Source organism: Mixophyes fleayi, chromosome 4 (genome assembly GCF_038048845.1).
Source record: "Mixophyes fleayi isolate aMixFle1 chromosome 4, aMixFle1.hap1, whole genome shotgun sequence".
In the NCBI taxonomy this organism is placed as follows: Eukaryota; Metazoa; Chordata; class Amphibia; order Anura; family Limnodynastidae; genus Mixophyes; species Mixophyes fleayi.
Genome location: NC_134405.1, coordinates 148852117 through 148864672, shown reverse-complemented (window position 1 = coordinate 148864672; position 12556 = coordinate 148852117). Strand labels below are relative to the sequence as shown.

The 12556-nt window shown below is 46.5% G+C and overlaps 1 protein-coding gene across 1 annotated transcript in view; it reads left to right on the top strand.

Annotated features, from left to right (window-relative positions):
* PRKCQ (protein kinase C theta) overlaps positions 1 to 12556 on the top strand; it is a 110600-nt gene that overhangs the window by 32757 nt on the left and 65287 nt on the right. The window lies entirely within an intron of this gene.

Sequence of the window (12556 nt, the reverse complement as noted above, 5' to 3'; positions counted from 1 at the left end):
ATCATGCCCTTGTCCAAGGGATGTTTTCTACAAAGAGATTCAAATGGAGTAAGGTCCCTAAGAACATAGGTTGGTGGCAGGGATCGCAAGACATGATTAATTTGGAAGAATTCAAAGGGGCTGAGGATTTAGGACGGGGATTGGGGTTGGAGATCCGCTAGCGAAAGCCAGCGGCCCTGTTTGGAAAAATCTACTGGAAATTTAAGCCCTGCACGAGACCAGTTACGGTGGATGGTAGAGGCAGATCCGGGAGGGAACACCGGGTTATGCCAGATGGGGGTTAAAGGAGATATTGCAGTTGAAAGTTTTAGTTTGAAGGAGTTGAAGTCCCAGAGCATAGCATCAAATTTGATAGAAGGCAGTGCTCTAACAGAAGGGGGGCGACGGGCGGGTGATACGCCCCAGAGAGAGAAGAGATCGGGCAGGGTTAGATGGGCCGATTCTATATCAAGCCATGCAGTGGAGCCAGAGGGAGCGTAGGAGGCAACAATTTGCGAAAGGTGGGATGCCAAATAGTATAATTTGATGTCGGGAAGGCCTCTTCCTCCTCCAGGGATTGGTCGTTTTAAGATATTGGATGAGACTCTAGGAGGTCTATGGTTCCAAATAAAGCGGGTGAGTGCCTTCTGGATGTTGGCAAGGAAAGAGGCAGGGACAGCTACCGGAAGGGTTTGGAAGAGGTACAGCCATTTGGGGAGTATGTTCATTTTGACAGCTATGATCCTGCCCAGCCACGAAATAATAAGGGGTTCCAGGAGGTCAGGTCTGATTGCGTCTTGGAGAAAAGGGGTAGGAAATTCTCACAAAAGAGAAGGTCATAGCGAGAATTGAGGAAAACCCCCAGGTATTTGATCTTCCTGTTCTGCCATTTGAAATTAAAGTTAGCCTGGAGGAGCTCGGTATCCCGAGGAGGAACGTGAAGCAGCATGGCCTCTGACTTGGTATAGTTTATCTTATAGCCCGAAACATCGCTGTAGTTCTGAAGGATGGCATATAGGATGGGCAAGGAGATCCCCGGTTGGGTAAGCGATAGGAGGATATCGTCTGCAAAGAGTGAGATCTTGGAGTTCGTATTACCCACCTTGACCCCCTGTATGCTAGGATTAGACCTAATTTGGGAAGCCAGAGGTTCAATTATCCGAGCAAATATCAGACGGGAAAGGGGGCAAACCTGCCGTGTTCCATTTTGAATGGAGAGTGATTCTGAGGGAGTGCCATTAACCAGGACTTTAGCAGTAGGGGTGGTGTATAATGCTAGGACGCCAGTGAGGAAGTCGCCAGCGAAGCCGAACGACTCAAGAGCCGCTTTCATAAAGTCCCAAGAGATCCTGTCAAATGCTTTTTCAGCATCCAGAGAGAGCATAATAGTTGGGGATCTCCTGGAATTTGTAATATGGATGATGTCAATGGCACGTCTGGTATTGTCCCTCGCCTGGCGTCCCGGTATAAACCCTACTTGGTCATACTGGATCAGAGAAGGGAGGAAGGCATTCAGACGGTTTGCTAGGATTTTGGCATAAATTTTCAAATCAAGATTGAGGAGACAGATTGGCCTGTAGCTAGCACAGTGGAGCGGGTCTTTACCGTCTTTAGGGATAACTACAATTTTGGCCTCCAGCATCTCTGATGGTAGACCTAAAGATATTTTTATCATGCTCCACAGCAGACTACATAAGGGAATCTACTGTGATGCCTCTCCAATTAGGTAATGAGGTTTGTACTCTGGTTTTTAAATTTTCCCTAAGACCATCCATTAGTACTCCTACAGCTACTTCCCTGTGATGTGGGTCCTCACCTATGTTTGATATCCCAGTGAAGCGTGTTATCGCTGCTATAGCTCTAATAAAGTAATCTGCTGTTGTTTCACTATCTTTCTGCTTAATGGTGAAAGTTTTACTCCAATTTACTACTACTGGAAAATAGATGGCTAAATGTTTGATAATTTGTTCTATATTCTCTTGATTAATCTCATCTGTCAAGGTGTCGTCTTCCTCCAACGAACAATCTTTAATAAATTTTTGTATGTTAGTATTGGGAGGAAGACACGCCCTCAACATTACACGCCAATCCTTATTGGTTGGTTCGCGTGCATTTCCTAGGTCTTTAACAAACCTCTGACATTTAGCCAACTCTTTTCTAGGATCTGGGAATTCAGTCATAATGGAACGTAATTCTGATCTAGTCCAAGGAAAATGCATTGTTACATTTCTTAAAGGAACTACACCATCCTTATCCGCCTTCGCATTGGGAACTGAAAATTGTGCGGACTGGATACGTACCCACCGGTTCACTATCTTCAGGGTTAGCTACTTCAGTACTTTGAATATTATCTCCCCTAGTGGTCACACTACTCTCACCTATCTCAGCCATTGCCCCCTTTCCATACTTACGCTGAATCTCTAACATATTAACAGCATGGGCAATGGCTGAAATTACCGTGGGTTCATCCTCTTCTTCAGAAACACTTGCTTTAAACTGACTTAAAACAGGATATAACTTAGCAATTTCCTTTTTTTCATTTTTAATAACGGCTGTACTTACTCCTCTCGCCACATAGGGTGGTGGGGGCGCACTTGCGCTGAGTTCTCCACGCTTCTCAACGGCTACTTCCGTTGTGCGCGCGCTTTTCACCTTTTCACCACGCCTACTTCCGCTGTGCACTCGCTGCTCTGCCACATGTTGCCTTCCATTTTCCACAATTTTAAACAATTATTATGTTTATTTCTCACTTTTGTTGACTTAATCAACCACACTTTATCTTTTACGTTATTTAGTACCTCTGCATTAAAACTCCCTATTGTTGGGAAAGGCCTAACACTCTTTGGTCATCTCGACCCACGTGTCACAATACGCAGTTGCGTATGCACCATATTTCTTGCACATAAGAAACCGTGCTGAACCAATAGGCCCTTCCTTAGGCAGTACACTGGCCATATCTAGCGTATGCTTAGCACCCATGTTGAACAGTACCAGTCTATGCAGACCACACTTCCACAAACACTTTCAACCCTTTGCTACAAACACTCTACCGCTAGAGATCTCTTACTGCCCGTGGACGTATTTTCTCAAGCAGCGTCCACTCGCTTCCTCTCGTACCAAACGAGGACCCCTAACACAGAAAATATCACTGTGGGACCCAAGGGCTATCAGCTCCTCGATACCCTGGCTAAACCACAAAAATCTGTTGAGTTTATTACAGTTGGCAGAACAAAGTCGATACAATCGACCAGCCTTTCCAATGTAATTCCTCCCCGCTGCCTTCCCAAGTTACAATCACGGCTTTCCTTGCCGTGCGGTCCGATCGCAACGCTTACAAATACTAACTATAAATAAACGTTGCGATTACTATTGGGAGCACGCGCGAAAACTTCCTTTGTTTTCGCTCCCGGTATACCTGCCCCGTATACCGTCCTTCAGTTGGGCAACCCGCCTCGTCAGACAGCAACTGAGCACATCAACAATAAACAGTGTATCTACGTTACAAAATCACACACTATACACCTTTTCTGCGCAGAAAATCAAAAGTTCCCAACAATAGTAATAATGTCTCAGAGGCTTTCACAAGTAATTACACTCTGCACATATAATAACTATCAAAACGATTGTTTAACCACGTGGCAAATCTACCGGAAGTTCACATACGCTAAGCAGGAAGTACACATACGCTATGCAATACAATATATCAAAACGCAATATGACCAAAAAAGAAACAGTTTCTCTTTTGTCCTTAGATTCTAGTTAGCGCACATTCAGATTATGCAAAACGGACATTCGGTTTCACAACACAGAGTAAAATTCAGGTTTTGAAGACATTGCGTTCTTACCCGTATATGACGCGTCTCCACCCTTTGTTGCGGAACGGAAATCCGTTGATCTTGCGTATCTTCCGGCAACGAAACCTCCGCCGTGAGCCCCCAAATTGTTAAGAGCGATGTGTCGCTATCCAATAACGATTGTCGAATCTCGATTTGTGTTTCCAAAGCACAAATATTTATTCTCAAAAAGCAGCAGAATAATTCAAGCGAAATAATAATAAGTACAGCCATTACTTATCGCAGGTGCTCTGGATCCAGCGAACAGTCATTCAATCCTGAAGTCTGTGGACAAGAAGTCTGTTCACTGGATGTGAGGCTCATGCTTCTATGCAAACAGAAATACAGTAAAACAATGCAGATGATGTGGCTTGCTTCTATTGGTCCAGGTTTAAGGAAGGTCCAGGGGGTTGTAGATCATAGGCTGGTTTAATCTAAGGAATCCAAAGGTGGGGGTCATCTCTCCAGGGGATGAGCTCTGTTCTTCCCGCCATAACTCCAATTACATCCAGTCTATTAGCATTTTACAGTCAGAATCATATTAAAGGTTTACTCCCTAACATCAATAACTAGAGTATGCAATTCCTTAACAACGTTGTAGCAACGGAGGTTGCTAATCCTATGACCACCCCTGTCATGACAACTTCCTTAAAGACGCTATAGTAACTGAAGTATGCTAGTCCTATGGCCGGATATAAACATTTTCACCAGACTACGAGGGATACCATTGACACAAATTAATTACAGTAAGACAATTGTCATGTCGTGCCATGATGACACGGGGCGCCTGATCTTATCAGACCCAAACTAATAAATAAAAGTCAGACCATTCCTTAATTCATAGAGCAATAAGGCTAATAACGGAAGACCCCAGAGGTAAGTATATGTTATTAATATTGCTTAGTCACTCATCGGATAGGATATAATATGAAATCTAATGGGATAGTCATTAAATCTCGAGCAGTAAATTGATCTGCAACTTATGAGATAAAGAATTTGTGCTTTTGCTAACGGAAATACCACAAAATAAATATATAGGCTCCATATTTTTGAATCACCTTTTATATTAGTATTTGTCTGCTACATGAAAAACCAGGCAGTATTTAACTTATGTGCAAAATAATAAACTAAAATACACCTGTTGCATTGTAACATGGTTTTGTCCAAGAACAAAAGTACTCATTTTTTTACTTACTTTCCTTAATGAATTAAGCTGTACTGTCTATAAAACAAAATGAAACAATGAAGTCTCAAAAATAAGACATCTCTAAATAGAAGTCCTGCCTAGTTAAGAATATTTTCAGGTGCATTTCAAATTGGCTTCTGTACAAACTCCAATATGCTTCAATATCCCAAACATGGATTTTTGCTGATGTCATTTGGGCAGTACAGTGGCTTAGTGGTTAGCACTTCTGCCTCACAGCGCTGGGTTCATGAGTTCAATTCCTGAAAATGTTTTTTTTCTGTGTGGAATTTGTATGTTCTCCCTGTGTTTGCGTGGGTTTGCTCCAGTTTCCTCCCACACTCCAAAAACATACTAGTAGGCTAATTGGCTGCTATCAAATTGACCATAGTCTCTGTCTGTGTGTGTGTATGTTAGGGAATATAGACTGTAAGCGCCAATGGGGCAGGGACTAATGTGCTTAAGTTCTCTGTACAGCACTGTGGAATTAGTGGTGCTATATAAATAGCTGATGATAGTGTAGCAGAATCAGGAAACAATTAAGGCAGCAATTGCACGTATAATGTTTTTATCTTTAACTAGTAAGTACCCTTTAAATATACATCTGATAATAAATTTTTTTTGCTGTCCTCCTGCAAACCATTACCTCCTTTTCAAAATCTCTCTGGAGAGGTGACCAGTATTGCTATTAATCACACACACACACACACACACACACACACACAAACATACACACACACACACACACACACACACACATCTCATAGAGCTCAGAGGAGTGTTTAGAAGCCTTACTGCTTATTGCATCATGTGCCATGTGACTGTGGCTTCCATTGTAGTCACATGACCCTGTGTTAACTCTGCACAATTATAAATAATTAATGAGCCTGTAGAAAAAAATCAACGAAAATTATAAATACAAAGCTCACAAAATTTGTCACAGAGTAGTTAATCCTCCCTACAATATCTCCTACATGCTCTAAACAACATTTTGTTCACTAAAATAATGTAAGAGGCCTAGTTCAAAATATTCAAATATCATATTGTTGTAACTGTGAAATTTAAGTGTGCATGTTAGGAAAACACTTCTTCATCATCAAATACCACAAAATAGGGGTAGGGGGTAAAGTTAGGATATTATGCTGTATTCTACTTGTGAAAGAAAATTGTAAGTGTGTTTTAAACTCATTTGATATAGTTCAGATATTATACATTATTGCACTGAGACACCAAAACATGTATATGTATATATATATGTATATATGTACAAAACACGTATATTACCCATACTGTTTTAATACCATAACATGGGTGGCTGACTCAAGAGTAGAGATCAGCACTTCAGATTCAGGTTAATCCAACAAATCCAAATTTAAATATGTGAGTCTAGCCTTGGAGTGATTCAAAATTGCCTGCGTTCCTCAGATCTGAAAGCACAGCAAAACATTATTTTCACTTGATTACATCTTGTGAGATTGTCGCCTGCCCTGACTTTCTGGGAACAGTGGACTTGCTCAAGTTTCTGTGAATGATGTTATATCAGAAGCACATCTATAGATCCCAGAAGCCAATGCACAGGTCACCAAGTATTACTAGACCCATCAGTGAACAGGACACAGAAAGAGACAGCTGTTGTCACTGGTGGTTGGAGATATGCAGCGAACACTGCCCAGCAGCAGAGTATTGTGTACTGCAGCAGGATCAGCATTTCAACTGTGTACTGAGGTTTAACCATGACAGATAAATGTGCATTTTATTTTCTATGTCTTTTTTGCAATCATTATCATGTGTTTGATGGTCCATTTGTTTGTATGGTTTGCCATACCCAGGCATGTCTCTCTACATAGGACCTCATTCTGCATTAATTTACTATGTGGTCTTTACCCTTATAAACTGTAATGATGATGTCATTTGATTTGAAATGCTGAATATTGGGAGATTTGTGGACATGATGATGCTATTTGATTTTAAATACATGTGCTTATATAATGCTAATTATTGTAATATTTCTTATGATGAGAATAGACAAAGAGAAAAGATTGAAAAGATTACACCTAGAAATGTAGTATTTATTGTGTGACTATACTAAAGAATGCAATGAGATAAATCATGCTGACACAAACAAAATCACTCAAATATTAAAACATCTATGAATAAATTGTAAATTAGTGTAAATGCATGTAAATTATATAAAAACAAACAGTTCAAAATGTGCTGTTTGTATGTGTTTAGCATTTTTCTTCAAATTTACATTTCTTATGAAATCCAAAACCAAAACACTATCATGATTTTATCAAAGAAATATTTTATGCAAACAAAATAGTGGATGTCTCCATGAATTGACTTTATCCCACTATAACCAGACAGTGACCTGCTGGAATATTGCCAATAGAATCTGGTCCAATGGCCAGAATTATCCACATTTTCCAAAGAAACAATTCCATTCTCATACTGTCAGAAATTAACCAACAATGAATAACCCAACAATTTATCCCACCTGCTGGAGATAGATGAACATAGAAACACAGAATTTGACGGCAGATAAGAACCACCTTGCCCATCTAGTCTGCCCATTTTTTAACCTTTGGTAACCTCAAACCCTATTTGATCATTAGTTCTTTTGTAAGGATATCCTTATGTCTATCCCAATTGCGATACTGAATGCACTCAATTTACTACAACTCTGTTTTCTATCCTGCAATAATTTATCCATTCAACCATCTTAGAATCCAATCCTAAGTTTTTGAGTTTGTTAACAGTCTGAGATGTAGGACAGTGTCAAAAGTCTTACAAAAGTCTAGATAAGCTACATCTACAGCCAGCCCTTAATTAGACCCCTGACAATGTCTTAGTGACGAAACGCGTAGGGGCCAATGGGAGCTCGAGTCTGGTTACCGTGACAACACAACCCGGAAGTCAGTGGGAAGCTGACCGAGAGACGGAGCTGTAGAAGATTGTGACAGCGTGTTTAAAGATACCCTTATGAGAACCTTTTTTACTTGCTAAATGTAAGTGAATTTTATCCTGTGTTTTATTAAACGTTTTATTGGATTACCACACCATTGGAGAATCGATATTTGTCTTCTTATCTCCTGTATACATGAATCACTCGGGGGAAGGCTTGAATGTTAATGAAGACACTCCTGATGGTTGTAACGCCCCCTGCGGGGAATGACAGGGACAGACGCAACAGAAAATAACTCACCTGGTAAACGATGGTCACCTCCAGTCCGCTTCTGATTTCCCAGCTGCGATCCGATCCCAGCAGATCCGCAGCCACCTCCAATCACGTCCCTCTAAGATAGAGGCAGAGATTACGGCCGTGCCTACCAGGTAAGGGCTGTCCGAGATTACGGCAAAGGACAAGGACACGGTCAGTCCAAGCTCCTTGCCGCCTCCTCACTTTGTTCTTGCCAAGACGCGGGGGACTACAGGCACTGAAGGCCAAGACTAATCCGAGGACTAATCCCGCCTCAAGTGCCTCACACACCTGCCGGTGAGGGCCTAACCGAAAGGAGGAATCGAGCGTGATACTCACCGGGACACTCCCACTTCCGATCCGGTTCTCCTGCACCTTCCCGACTCCTGCGGATGACAAGACACACAGCCTCCCTCTACGCTCTCCGTGAACTAAGATGGCACCCACCAACTGGACTAACTACAACGGCGACCCGACCCTAACAACGTTCTAATGGTCGGCAACGCAACTAAGTCAAACACTAGGACTAACTAAATGTGGTGCACTAACGGAGCTACTAGTTACACGCTACGGGGAACACCAGCCGGTGTTCACAGCCTAAACCGGAGGGCGGTTCCTAACCCCCTCACCCAGGTCTTACCAAGAAGCTGCCTTCTTGCTATGGAGTCACACACAGGCCCTAAGTACAGGTTCTTTAAGCCCGGCTGAGGCTCAGTAAAACAGCACACTAACCCGCGGGCCGACTGCCGCACGGAACAGCCGATCGAACTGAACCGCCCGACTGCCTGTACTCGGGTATCTCACACGTGTCCCTACGTCCGGAACCACAGGTCCACCTGCACGGAACCGGCCTTGAGGACCCTTGATCAGAACCACGGCCGCCCCTGGAACTGCCTCAAGGTGTGCTGTACTGCCACCAACTCACTCAGCCACCCCCTCTGGGTACCAGTGTGACCCCGGGGACCTAAGGGACAGGGAAACTACATGTGTTCTCCCCTGACTATGTGTATGCTGGTACTTACACTTATCCCCCACAGCACGGGTTAGCACAGGAAAACCACAGGAAACAAGAGCCTACCTTTAATGGGGGCCTGACGTCTTGCCCCTGGACACAGTTAGAAAGCACACCAAAATACTGTAATGTAAACTACACTCGCCACACAGACAGAATAAATAGATACAGTATACAGTACCTTGCCCGCTACTTACCCGAACACACCGCTGCTAGCCAACCAGCAGGTTGCTACAGCACCACAGGAGCCTACGCTCGACCGTACCTCCTAACCACGTGTGCTCACCTCACACAGGACCGCGCCTACTCTCACGAGGCTCCCACGCCTCTACCTCACACCACCCGGGGCCTTATGCCCTACACACCATGGGTCTCTGCCCAGCTACACACAGAGCCTTCTGCTCTGACTAATGGGCCTCAGTCCCCTCTCTAACTCAGGGCTCTGAGCCCACTACTAGGGCCTTGTGCCCTACTACCTAGGGGTCCTAGCCCCTGCCTGAGGCCTGTGGCCTTCCTAACTAACCGAGGGCCTTGTGCCCTTCATAGCAGATGGGCTACCAGCCCCTAACCAGGCCCTCTGGCCTTCCTATGGCCTCTAGGCCACTAACTACCTAAGGGCCTTGTGCCCTTGTACACCTGGGGCTCTCACGCCCCCTGTCTAACTAATAGGGGCTTGTCCCCTTTATATCAATACCATGGCCTACTGGCCCACTAAACTCGTTGGGGCCTAGTGCCCAGGTCCCTGGGCCTTGTGCCCCTACTTTACAGTGCCACGGGCCTTGTGCCCGAATGTGCCCACGGGCCTAGTGCCCGAACTTAACGTTGAGTATACTTACCTGCTCTGCGCAGGATACTCAACTTGACACGCCGTCTTCTTCCTTTCTTCTCCGGGTCTTCCAGACCCTCCAGCCGGCGGCGCCTCTTCTCCGCTTCGGCGCTGTTGAAGGCTGCTTGGCGGGGGCGCTCTCAGCCCTGACAAGGGCTCCCCGCCGGCGATCTCCGCTCCGGCGGCTTGATTGAAGTCTTCTGGCGGCAGGGTAGCTCACGGCCCTTACAAGGGCCCCCTGCCGCCGCTGCTGCTGGCTCTGTTGATGGACGTCTGGACGAGACGTCCTCTCTCTTCCCCGCCGACGGACTTCTGCCAAAATGGCGCCACCCGGCGACTTATATAGTCGCCGGCGTGACGTCATTAGCCAGCGCGAGCGCTGATTGGCTCGCGTCGGCGCCAATCTTTTGAATGGCCGGGCGCGAGCCGCGATTGGCTCGCGCATCCGGCCGCTGATTGGCCAGCGGGGAAAGATGAGCCCTGATTGGCTCATCCTTCCCCCGCGCACAGGACCTGCAAAAAAGAAGTTATACTCACCGCCGCTGGATCGATGGACGGGTAAGTTCTTCTCCTCTTCTTTCTTGTAGCTGGGCACCATCGGGGACCTCTTCAGCCCCTCCAGGGGCACAGCGCTGCCGGACATCTTCGCCCTCTTCACGGGCACCGGCTCCGGCGTCTTCTGTCCCTCCACATTTCCGCCGCCTTTTTCCATTGTGGTCCCCACAATCAACGTCTTCTCCTCTACGTCCACCTCCAAGGGTCGCTTACCGGCATCCCTGACTTGCGTCCACCGGGTCCTTCGCGGTAAAGCCCTCTCGCGCAGGATCCACACCATCCTGGCAACTTCCTCGCCCGAAGTCGGTATCCAGGGAGTCTCTTCCTCGGCGCATGCCGGAACCTCCCATCCGTTCGATACCTCCTCGGTTGTGCGGGAAGCTTCTTCAGAAGGTGACAACATCCACCACTCTCCAGCTGCGCTCTCTAAAGTACAGTCTTCGTCAGGCAGTACTTCTTCAGCAGCTCTCTCTTCCGGGGTACTGATGGCTTCCATCCTCTCAGGTACCACCGGGCAGACATCTTCACATGTCTCCGGACACAACGTTGCCCCGTGGAGGGTCTGCTCAGTTCTCCCTTCGTCCTCAGGGACCAACTCTTCCACAGCCACGGACAAGTCGTCTGACGTATCCGACGTCTCCAATACCCCGGCTCCAGCATCCGGCTGACGCGGGTATTCCTGTCGCGAATCTTGCTTGGACGAGACGATCTCCTGCGATCCAACAGTCAGCAGGCTCTGCCGATCCTTCCCTCCAGATTCCGACTTCTCTTGAGACCATGGATGAAAGGCTTCCTCGTCCTTCCACTCGAAGACTTCTACGTCTTCCCATTCATCGGAGACTTCTTCGTCCTCCCATTCATCAAAGAGCTCCTCGGCAACTGGGCACTGGTATGCGAAGTGTCCAGGCAACCCATACTTCCAGCACAGCATTTCTTCCACCGGTTGCCGTTTAGTACCTTTGTTCTTCTTCTTCCTTGTCTCACAACGTTCCAGGATTTGCTTCGTGAACGCTGCCACTTCGTCACGAGAGATGACACAGCTGTATCCCTCGTACAGCGGAATGATCCCCCGATGAGCCATCGTTGATCCTGCCGACTACGCCAAAATGTAACGCCCCCTGCGGGGAATGACAGGGACAGACGCAACAGAAAATAACTCACCTGGTAAACGATGGTCACCTCCAGTCCGCTTCTGATTTCCCAGCTGCGATCCGATCCCAGCAGATCCGCAGCCACCTCCAATCACGTCCCTCTAAGATAGAGGCAGAGATTACGGCCGTGCCTACCAGGTAAGGGCTGTCCGAGATTACGGCAAAGGACAAGGACACGGTCAGTCCAAGCTCCTTGCCGCCTCCTCACTTTGTTCTTGCCAAGACGCGGGGGACTACAGGCACTGAAGGCCAAGACTAATCCGAGGACTAATCCCGCCTCAAGTGCCTCACACACCTGCCGGTGAGGGCCTAACCGAAAGGAGGAATCGAGCGTGATACTCACCGGGACACTCCCACTTCCGATCCGGTTCTCCTGCACCTTCCCGACTCCTGCGGATGACAAGACACACAGCCTCCCTCTACGCTCTCCGTGAACTAAGATGGCACCCACCAACTGGACTAACTACAACGGCGACCCGACCCTAACAACGTTCTAATGGTCGGCAACGCAACTAAGTCAAACACTAGGACTAACTAAATGTGGTGCACTAACGGAGCTACTAGTTACACGCTACGGGGAACACCAGCCGGTGTTCACAGCCTAAACCGGAGGGCGGTTCCTAACCCCCTCACCCAGGTCTTACCAAGAAGCTGCCTTCTTGCTATGGAGTCACACACAGGCCCTAAGTACAGGTTCTTTAAGCCCGGCTGAGGCTCAGTAAAACAGCACACTAACCCGCAGGCCGACTGCCGCACGGAACAGCCGATCGAACTGAACCGCCCGACTGCCTGTACTCGGGTATCTCACACGTGTCCCT